We start from the raw sequence: 9,449 nt of genomic DNA, 5'->3' as shown, positions 1-9,449 counted from the left end.
TCCAAGATATGGCCACACTTTGTTCTGGCCATGGGTAGATGGCACTTGTGGCTAGATTTCTTCCATGCACCACTAATCGCTGCCATGTCTCTGGCCGGAGCTATTCGACGAACAACCATCGCATTTACCTAGGTACTTTTTCGGATTTTTGGTCCAACTTGCACCATTTTTGGCCCATATTTGCCCCATAGCTCCGCCGGTATCCAAGATATGGCCACACTTTCTTCTGGCCATGGGTAGATGGCACTTGTGGCTAGATTTCTTCCATGCACCACTAATCGCTACCATGTCTGTGGCCGGAGCTATTCGACGAACAACCATCGCATTTACCTAGGTACTTTTTCGGATTTTTGGTCCAACTTGCACCATTTTTGGCCCATATTTGCCCCATAGCTCCGCCGGTATCCAAGATATGGCCACACTTTCTTCTGGCCATGGGTAGATGGCACTTGTGGCTAGATTTCTTCCATGCACCACTAATCGCTACCATGTCTGTGGCCGGAGCTATTCGACGAACAACCATCGCATTCACCTTCTCGTTGCACTTCTTCGGGAATTTGGTGCAACCAAGTTTTCACTATAACTTGGTCATTTTCCGTCCATCGGACATGCGGTTTTGGGTGTCGATACTTGACACCGCGCGCTACAATATGTTCCTCCACGACCATGTGGTCCGATGCTTCCAACAGGAGCTATTCGAGGAGTACCGATTTTTCACCATTAAAAATGCTCGTTTTTGCACCAACTTTTGCCTTTAACTCAGGCTGTATCGATCGGATCTTCAATCTTGAAAAAGTTTTGGATAGGTGGCACCAAATGCTACATTTCGTTCTTCCACGTCCACTTTGTCCGATGTCTAGCAAAAAAGTTATTCGCGAACCAAGTCCAGAACCCATGCAATGGCTGCCCTCATTGCATACATCACGGCGGTTAACTCTCGTTACTCTATACCGTGGACTTGGTACTTTTTCAGGCATTCGTTGCTACTTCTTGGTTCATGATATTCGTTTACGGTCTTCACTAGGGCATTTGGTGCTCCTTATCGGTTCATGATAATCGTTTACGGTCTTCACTAGGGCATTTGGTGCTCCTTATCGGTTCATGATATTCGTTTACGGTCTTCACTAGGGCATTTGGTGCTCCTTATCGGTTCATGATATTCGTTTACGGTCTTCACTAGGGCATTTGGTGCTCCTTATCGGTTCATGATATTCGTTTACGGTCTTCACTAGGGCATTTGGTACTGGGCTTCCCACTTTCTACTGATCGATCCATACTCACTTGCGTGCACCTAGCCTAGGAAGGTTTCCTATGGCTTCCCATCTTTCTACTGATCGATCCATACTCACTTGCGTGCACCTAGCCTAGGAAGGTTTCCTATGGCTTCCCATCTTTCTACTGATCGATCCATACTCACTTGCGTGCACCTAGCCTAGGAAGGTTTCCTATGGCTTCCCATCTTTCTACTGATCGATCCATACTCACTTGCGTGCACCTAGCCTAGGAAGGTTTCCTATGGCTTCCCATCTTTCTACTGATCGATCCATACTCACTTGCGTGCACCTAGCCTAGGAAGGTTTCCTTGGGCTTCCCATCTTTCTACTGATCGATCCATACTCACTTGCGTGCACCTAGCCTAGGAAGGTTTCCTTGGGCTTCCCATCTTTCTACTGATCGATCCATACTCACTTGCGTGCACCTAGCCTAGGAAGGTTTCCTTGGGCTTCCCATCTTTCTACTGATCGATCCATACTCACTTGCGTGCACCTAGCCTAGGAAGGTTTCCCTTTGGTACCGACTTCCATCTACGCACTCGATATAACCTAGGTACTTGGTACTGATGATGGTTAACACTCAAGCATTTCTTGCATCCTGCGTGCAAGGTACCAATTTTCACTTCTTAGGTACGTTTATGGGCCCGCATTTATCCAATATCGCTCCGATGGCCTTTCGCATTATTTCATCCGATAGCCCTTGCCAAAAGCTACCAAAAGTTCCTCCACGGCCATGTGCTCCGACGCTTAGTTTAGGAAATATTCGAAAAAATTCAAAATAGGAAGCATTTTCTTATTGGAAAATCACCTTAAATCGATGGCCATTTTTTGGGCAAAAACTTTAACGTCTTCCCGACTTTGCGGGAATTGCGAATTTTAGGCACCCAGAGAAAATCTTTTACTTTAAGGGGGCGGCCGCGAAGTTGCCCAAAGTCTCGGACACAAAAATTCTCAAGTTCCCCACTCTAGTAAATCGCCCTATGAGTATCTCCTGGCCCGCGAGCTCTGCGAGCGGGCCAGCTTCGGCGATTTTTGCCTTTTCGCCTAGGCGGTTCTTCTACGAAATTGGTCCACAGCTTTTGCTCAGAAAGCTAGCATTTGTTGCAACAGTTAGGTGCTTGGTACCACATTTTGGTATCCATTTGGGCATTTGTTGCAACTACTCGGTACTTTGGCCCACATTTCGCTCTACTCGGGCCTCTATGGTGCTACTTGTCGGTACTTTTGGCCAACTTAGGCCAATTGGGTGCAACTTGTGGGTACTCTGTGGGTACTTTAGGGCATATTGTGTCTTTCGGGTGAACCTTCGCGATACTTCATGGGTACTGATGGCCAACTTAGGAACATTCAGTGCAACCTTTGGGCCTAAGGAAATTTGTCCAACTCTTTGGACTTAGAAAATTTTCTGGACTTAGAAAATTTTCTGGACTTGTAAAAATTTTCAAATGTTCAATTTGGCCCACATTTCGCTCTACTCGGGCCTCTATGGTGCTACTTGGCGGTACTTTTGGCCAACTTAGGCCAATTGGGTGCTCTTTGTGGGTACTCTATCGGTACTTTTGGCCATGTTAGGCCAACTCGGTGCTATTTGTGGGTACTCTATCGGTACTTTGGGACATATTATGTCCTTCGGGTGAACCTTCTCGATACCTCATGGGTACTTGTGGCCAACTTAGGAAAATTCAGTGCAACCTATGGGCCTTTGGAAATTGTTCCAACACTTTGGACTTAGAAAATTTTCTGGACTTAGAAAATTTTTTGGACTTAGAAAAATTTTCAACTTCTGTATCTTCTTCATCATGTTCCATTTTGTGGGACTTAGAAAATTTTCTGGACTTAGAAAATTTTTTGGACTTAGGAAATTTTTCAACACTTGTAAAATTTTTGTTCCTTCTTTGAAGAAGAATACTTTCCACTATTAGCTTCTTTCTCTTTTTCTTCTTAGTTGTCTTCTTATTTTCGGTCCGAGAGCGCCGACACTTGTAAAATAATCTAAGTCCGAAGACTTTTGGAATGAACCAAAAGTCAACGAACACAATACATCAGCCCTATCAACATCAAGTGGCAACCCGAAGGAAGCGCAGCGGCCAGCCCATGTACAACGCGAAGTTGTAGCATGCAACCAACCAACCGCTAACCTCCAACGGCACTCAATGTATTCGTTACACATGGGCGCACCTGCACCACACTGTCGTGACCATCCAACGAGCCGTCGGTTCGGTCGTGTGTTACAAGCACCCCATCACATAGGCATAGAGTCACCACACAGTGTTCTTCAACACTCTCGTCACATGGTGCAAGTCACGGTACGCACCACCAATGTGCACTGGTTGGCCAATTCCAGCACACACGGGGCGCGCACGCGCAAGCACTAACCACCAAGCATGGGTCGCCTGAGAGGATCGATGCGAACGCATCTCTACAACTTGAAGCTCCCAGCCTGTAGTCCCGTCGTTTGCGGGCGGTCGTAGGTGTCGAAACTAGTGATATCCACAGTCGGCAAGCTCGTCCACCGGTGTTCCCAACATGTATGGTACTAACACGTGCAGCGCGAACCCGCCCTTTGCGGCCTAGTAGTAAGCGGGGATGAGACGCCAGTGTGCCAATGGACAGCACGGACGGTTCTCGGAGGGTTGTTAGGCCCGCTAGCTTACGACCACCTAATGGGTATAAGAAGCGCTATCAGCTCGGATTGGATACGACCTTAGAGGCGTTCAGGCATAATCCAGCGGACGTAGCGTCATACCATAGTCCGTTCGAACTAGTATTGAGCCAGTGGTCCGTACCTGTGGTTCCTCTCGTACTGCACAGGAATTCCGTTAAGATAGCGACAAACAATGCACACCAGTAGGGTAAAACTAACCTGTCTCACGACGGTCTAAACCCAGCTCACGTTCCCTTGAAAGGGTGAACAATCCTACGCTTGGTAAATTTTGCTTTACAATGATAGGAAGAGCCGACATCGAAGGATCAAAAAGCCACGTCGCTATGAACGCTTGGCGGCCACAAGCCAGTTATCCCTGTGTGTGCGTAGCTGTCAAGCCAGCAGTTTAGACGTGCTTTGTGTCGCTCCGTATTTTTTGCAAAAATATTGTGCAAAAGTGCTTATAAATAGCGGAACAATAGTCGAAAAGGGCGAATTGAGTGTCATTCTTAGCGAATATTGAAAAAGGAAATCGTTTTACTTCAATTTACTGCGCTAAAACTCAGTTTAAAGTGTCCCCATACACTTTGTATGGGGAACTTCAGTGGCGAATAAATATCGAAATACCGTGTTAGAACATTGGAAAAGTGGTAAAACACATGCTAGGGAGCATAAACTATCGTTTTCCAGCGACGTAAAGTGCTTTTAAAAAGAGATAAACAGTAAAAACTCGACGTGAAAGTGCGTGCAACAGCGTGGTACGGTGGCGTCAGGTGTGTCGTCGCGTGTGTTTGTGTCATCAACAACACCACGAAGCGTTTTCGAGCAGTGAGGACAACAACCCAACGTAAAGCTCCCTTTTTATGACGACAGCGCCACCCGTGGCGGGTTCCGCAACTTCCAGCGAAGACAGCAACCACCTTCTCTTCGACGTCTGCAGCGCCACCAGTGACCGGTAGCGGTAGCGCTTAGCCGGGACACCAGCGTTACGAAGCGTTACGGTGCTATAAAACTCGATGCGAATTGCATACCTTTCCGGCGCTTAGCGGTCAGAGAGTGAGAACGCGCAGCCGGAGACCGGGAACGCTTAGCAGGAGACCGGGAACGGTTCTTTGGCTCCGAATCCTTCCCCGGGAACGCCAAAACGAGAGACTTCAACGCGTCAGCAGGCGACGAACCCGTTTTTTGGTGTTTTCTTGAATCTCTTGCGGAATTTATTAAAAATTCTTATTCTTGCGGTTTTCTCTTGCGAAATTGTTTTTAATAAAGAAAAAAGTGGGAGTTTTTTTTTATTCTTGCGATCCGCGGACGGGAAATCTGCCAAAGGGGCTCTAGCGACGGACGGTCGTTACCTTGGCAGATGTTGAAGGGAATATTCCCTTGTTCCGTCTGAACGATTCGTGCAGGCGGTTTTTTGTGAAAGGAGCGGAGAATGGAGGGGCGGGTGCTTCGTTCCGGGGTGCGGTCGTCGTCCACGCCTCGGAAGCGGTCCGATACCCCTTCCCCTTTACCGGAGACACCACGGCCGGCCGGACCAACGGTGGCGGTTCCGTCCGAGGCTGATAATTCCGAGGAGGAGGACGATGCGGAATTTTCCGACGCCTCTCTTCTCGAGCAGACGGTGGTGCCGCCAGTGGTAGCGGCAGGGGAGATGTCTTCAACCGTGGCTCCCCACGACGATGGCGAAGCGTCGGTGCTGGCTTTCCAGCACAAGATGCTGGAGAACTTCGCCAAACAGATCGAGTCGCTGACGGAAGAGCTGCGACTTAGCCGGGAACGTGAAGTGGCCCTGAAGTGTACGCTGGAAGCGCTTCAAGAGGGCATGCGTTCCTTGACGGCGCTTCATTCCTCGGCACAGCCTGTTGGTCAGGGCAGTGCCAGGACAAAACGCAGCCGGCAGCAGCGCAACCGTGCGAAGAAAGCTTCGCAACTGCAGCAGCAGCAGCAGCAGCAGCAGCAGCAGCAGCGGCAGCAGCAGCAGCAGCGGCAGCAGCAGCAGCAGCGGCAGCAGCAACAACAACAGCGGCAGCAGCAGCAGCAGCAGCAGCAGCAGCAGCGCAGCCAGCCACAGCCGCAGCGACGGACGGTCGCAGTGTCGGCTAATGGCCAGCAGCAGCAGCAGCAGCAGCAACCGCAACGTCAGCAGCAGCGGCAACAGCAGCAGATGTCCTGGGCTACGGTCGTGAGCGGTCGGAAGAGCCGATCGCAACGCCCGACTCAGCAGCAGCAGCAACCGCAGCAGGTGGGCCAGCCGTACCGGCCACCTCAGATGCGCCAGCAGCAGCAGCAGAGTCAGCAGCAACAACATCAGCAGCATCGTGCCCAGTCTAAGGGGCGTCCTCCGCGTCCTGACCGCATTGCGGTGGTCCCAGGTTCGGACAAAACCTGGACAGAGATGTACGTGAAGCTGCGTACATCTCAGGAGCTGCAGGACGTCAGGGCAGACATCGGCATGGGGCGCCGGACCGTGCAAGGTCATCTGCTTGTACCGTTGCGGAAGAACGTCGATAGCGCGGAGCTGGCTCGCCGGATCCAGCTAGCGCTAGGTGAGGATGGCGAGGCACGAGTGGTGACGGAGATGGGTGAGCTTCTCATCACCAACGTCGACTCTCTGGCCAAAGAGAGTGACGTGAAGCTTGCCATTGAGGAGAAGCTGGGGTCAGCGGCTGGCATCACTCACGTCGAGCTTTGGGAGCTCCGTGATGGCACAAAGCGAGCGCGTGTTCGACTCCCACTGGCCAAGGCACGGAGTCTCATTGGTCAGAAGTTGACACTCTGCCAATGTGTCAGCGGCATCCGCGAAGTGCCGAAGAAGCCGCTCGACCGTCAGCGCTGCTTCCGTTGCCTGCTGATGGGGCACCTGGCGCGGGACTGCCGTTCTTCAACTGACCGGACGGGTCAGTGTTTGCAGTGTGGCGAGGTAGGCCACCGCGTTAGTCAGTGCACGTCGGCAGCTAAGTGCATTGTCTGCCAGGGGCCCCATCGAGTGGGCCACTCATCGTGCCGACAAGGTCAACAGTGTCGGGTGTAGTGAGGGTGATGCAGGTCAACCTGGGTGGTGGACGCACTGCTCAGGATCTGGCCCTGCAAACAGCCCGCACGAAGCGGGTCGACGTGCTGCTGCTGTCAGAGGTGTATCGACCTCCAGAGGGAAGCGGTAACTGGACGGTGGATTCGTCGGGGAGAGCAGCTGTGGTGGCAACCGGCCACCTTCCAATCCAGCGGGTCTGGCGCTGTGCCATGCCCGGGTTGGCTGCTGCGCAGATTGGAGGGGTGGTCTTCATCAGCTGTTACGCCCCTCCACGTCTCAACGCCGGCGAGTTCGAGCAACTTCTGGAGGCGGTGGAGTTGGAGGCCCAACCCCACCCTCGCATCGTCCTGGCAGGCGATTTCAACGCCTGGAATGAGGAGTGGGGTAGCCAACGTACCACCCGGCGCGGTGAAGAGCTGCTGGACACAATCCGGCAGCTTGGGCTTGTGATCCTGAACCAAGGATCGGTCCCGACGTTCGTGGGCAACGGAGTCGCCACTCCCAGTGTCGTGGATGTGTCTTTCGCGAGCGCATCCATTGCTCGTCCAGACACTTGGGAGGTGGCAGCGAACACCACTTCGTGCCACTATACGGCGTCGGACCACCGGTACATTTTCTTCACCGTGGGGCCTCCAACTCTCGACCAGCAGCGACGACAACAGCAGCAGCACCAGCAGCAGCAGCACCAGCAGCAGCAGCACCTGCAGCAGCAGCATCGTCTCCTGAACGGGAGGCAGCAGCGACAACAGCAGCAGCATCGTCAGCGGGGACAGGGGTCCTCTTCGTCATCCACCACGTTTCGGCACGCTGGCCGGAGATGGAAGACGACGCAGTTTTCGGTGGAGGCATTCGCAGCCGCACTCCAGACGGCCGGTTTTCCGGAACGAGCCGTCAGCCAGGAGGGGATGGTCGACGCCATGCTAGATGCATGCGACGACACGATGGAGCGCGTCACCATGTCGCACCGTGACCCCCATCGAGACCTCTTCTGGTGGACTCCGGAGATCTTGCGTCTTCGGGAGGAGTGTGCGGCCGTGCACGAGCGGATGCTTCATACCACCGACCTGCAGGAGCGCAGCATCGTGGCTGCACATCATCGGTCGGCGAGGAGAGCCGTCGAGAAGGCTGTCCGGGCCAGCAAGCGAGCGCAGCTCGATGAGCTGATTCAACAGGCGGAAACCAACGAGTTTGGGGCCGGTTATCGGGTGGTCATGTCTCGTCTTCGTGGCTGCTTCGTGCCACCTGAGACTGACCGTGTCGTGTTGGAGCGGATAGCCAACGATCTGTTCCCGACACATCCGCCTGTTGACTGGCCGGACGCTGAATCATCGAGCGTCGACACCGAGGAGCGGAGTTCTTCGTTGACCCCTGTCACCGTGGGCGAGCTGTTGTCCATCGTGGGATCGATGGCGAACCGGAAAGCGCCTGGACTGGACGGTATCCCCAACGCGGCGGTTAAGACGGCCATTAGGAAGTACCCGGAGGTTTTCGTCCGTTTGTACCAGGACTGCCTGGACCGGGGTGCGTTTCCAGCGCCCTGGAAGAGGCAACGACTGGTACTGTTGCCAAAGCCTGGCAAGCCTCCCGGGGAAAGCTCCTCCTACCGGCCGCTGTGTATGCTCGACGCACTCGGCAAGGTGTTGGAGCGCCTAATTCTTAACCGCCTCAACGAGTTCCTGGAGGAACCAGATGCGGAACGGCTGTCGGACGGGCAGTACGGTTTCCGGCGAGGCAGATCCACCATCAGTGCGATCCAGCGCGTTGTCGAAGCGGGCAGGACGGCCATGTCCTTTCGCCGCACCAACGCCCGAGACAAGCGCTGCCTGATGGTGGTGGCACTTGATATCCGCAACGCCTTTAACTCTGCGCCCTGGCAAGCCATCGCCAACGCGCTGAGGGACAAGGGGGTACCGTCATCGCTGCAGCAGATACTGAGGAGCTATTTCGAGGACCGGCGGCTGGTTATCGACACCAGCGAGGGCCCTGTCGAGCGTAACATCAGTGCGGGCGTTCCACAGGGTTCCATTTTGGGACCCACGCTTTGGAACGTGCTGTACGACGGGGTCCTGGGTGTCCAGTTGCCTGAGGGGGCCGAGGTTATTGGCTATGCTGATGACCTTGTCGTCTTGGTCCCCGCAACGACACCCCAAGCCGCTTCCTCGACTGCTGAACGAGCCATCGCGGTAATCATGGACTGGCTGGACCGGAACCGTCTCTCGTTGGCGCCAGAGAAGACGGAAATGACGCTCATCTCCACCCTGAAGCGTCATCCGGTCGTGAGCATCAACATCGGAGGTGTGGTCGTGCAATCCCAGCGCTCCATCCGTTATCTTGGAGTTTGGTTGCACGACCACCTGTCATGGTTGCCGCACGTTCAGCAGGCTGCAGCGAAGGCCATGAAGGTCGCGGAAGCCGTCACGCGCCTCATGCCGAACCACAGTGGACCGAAGTCGTCGCGTGCCCGACTGCTGGCGGCCGTAGCGGACTCCATCCTGCGCTA

The sequence above is a fragment of the Anopheles funestus genome, assembly GCF_943734845.2.
Source record: "Anopheles funestus chromosome X unlocalized genomic scaffold, idAnoFuneDA-416_04 X_unloc_54, whole genome shotgun sequence".
Lineage (NCBI taxonomy): Eukaryota > Metazoa > Arthropoda > Insecta > Diptera > Culicidae > Anopheles > Anopheles funestus.
This window is presented reverse-complemented; position numbering follows the sequence as displayed.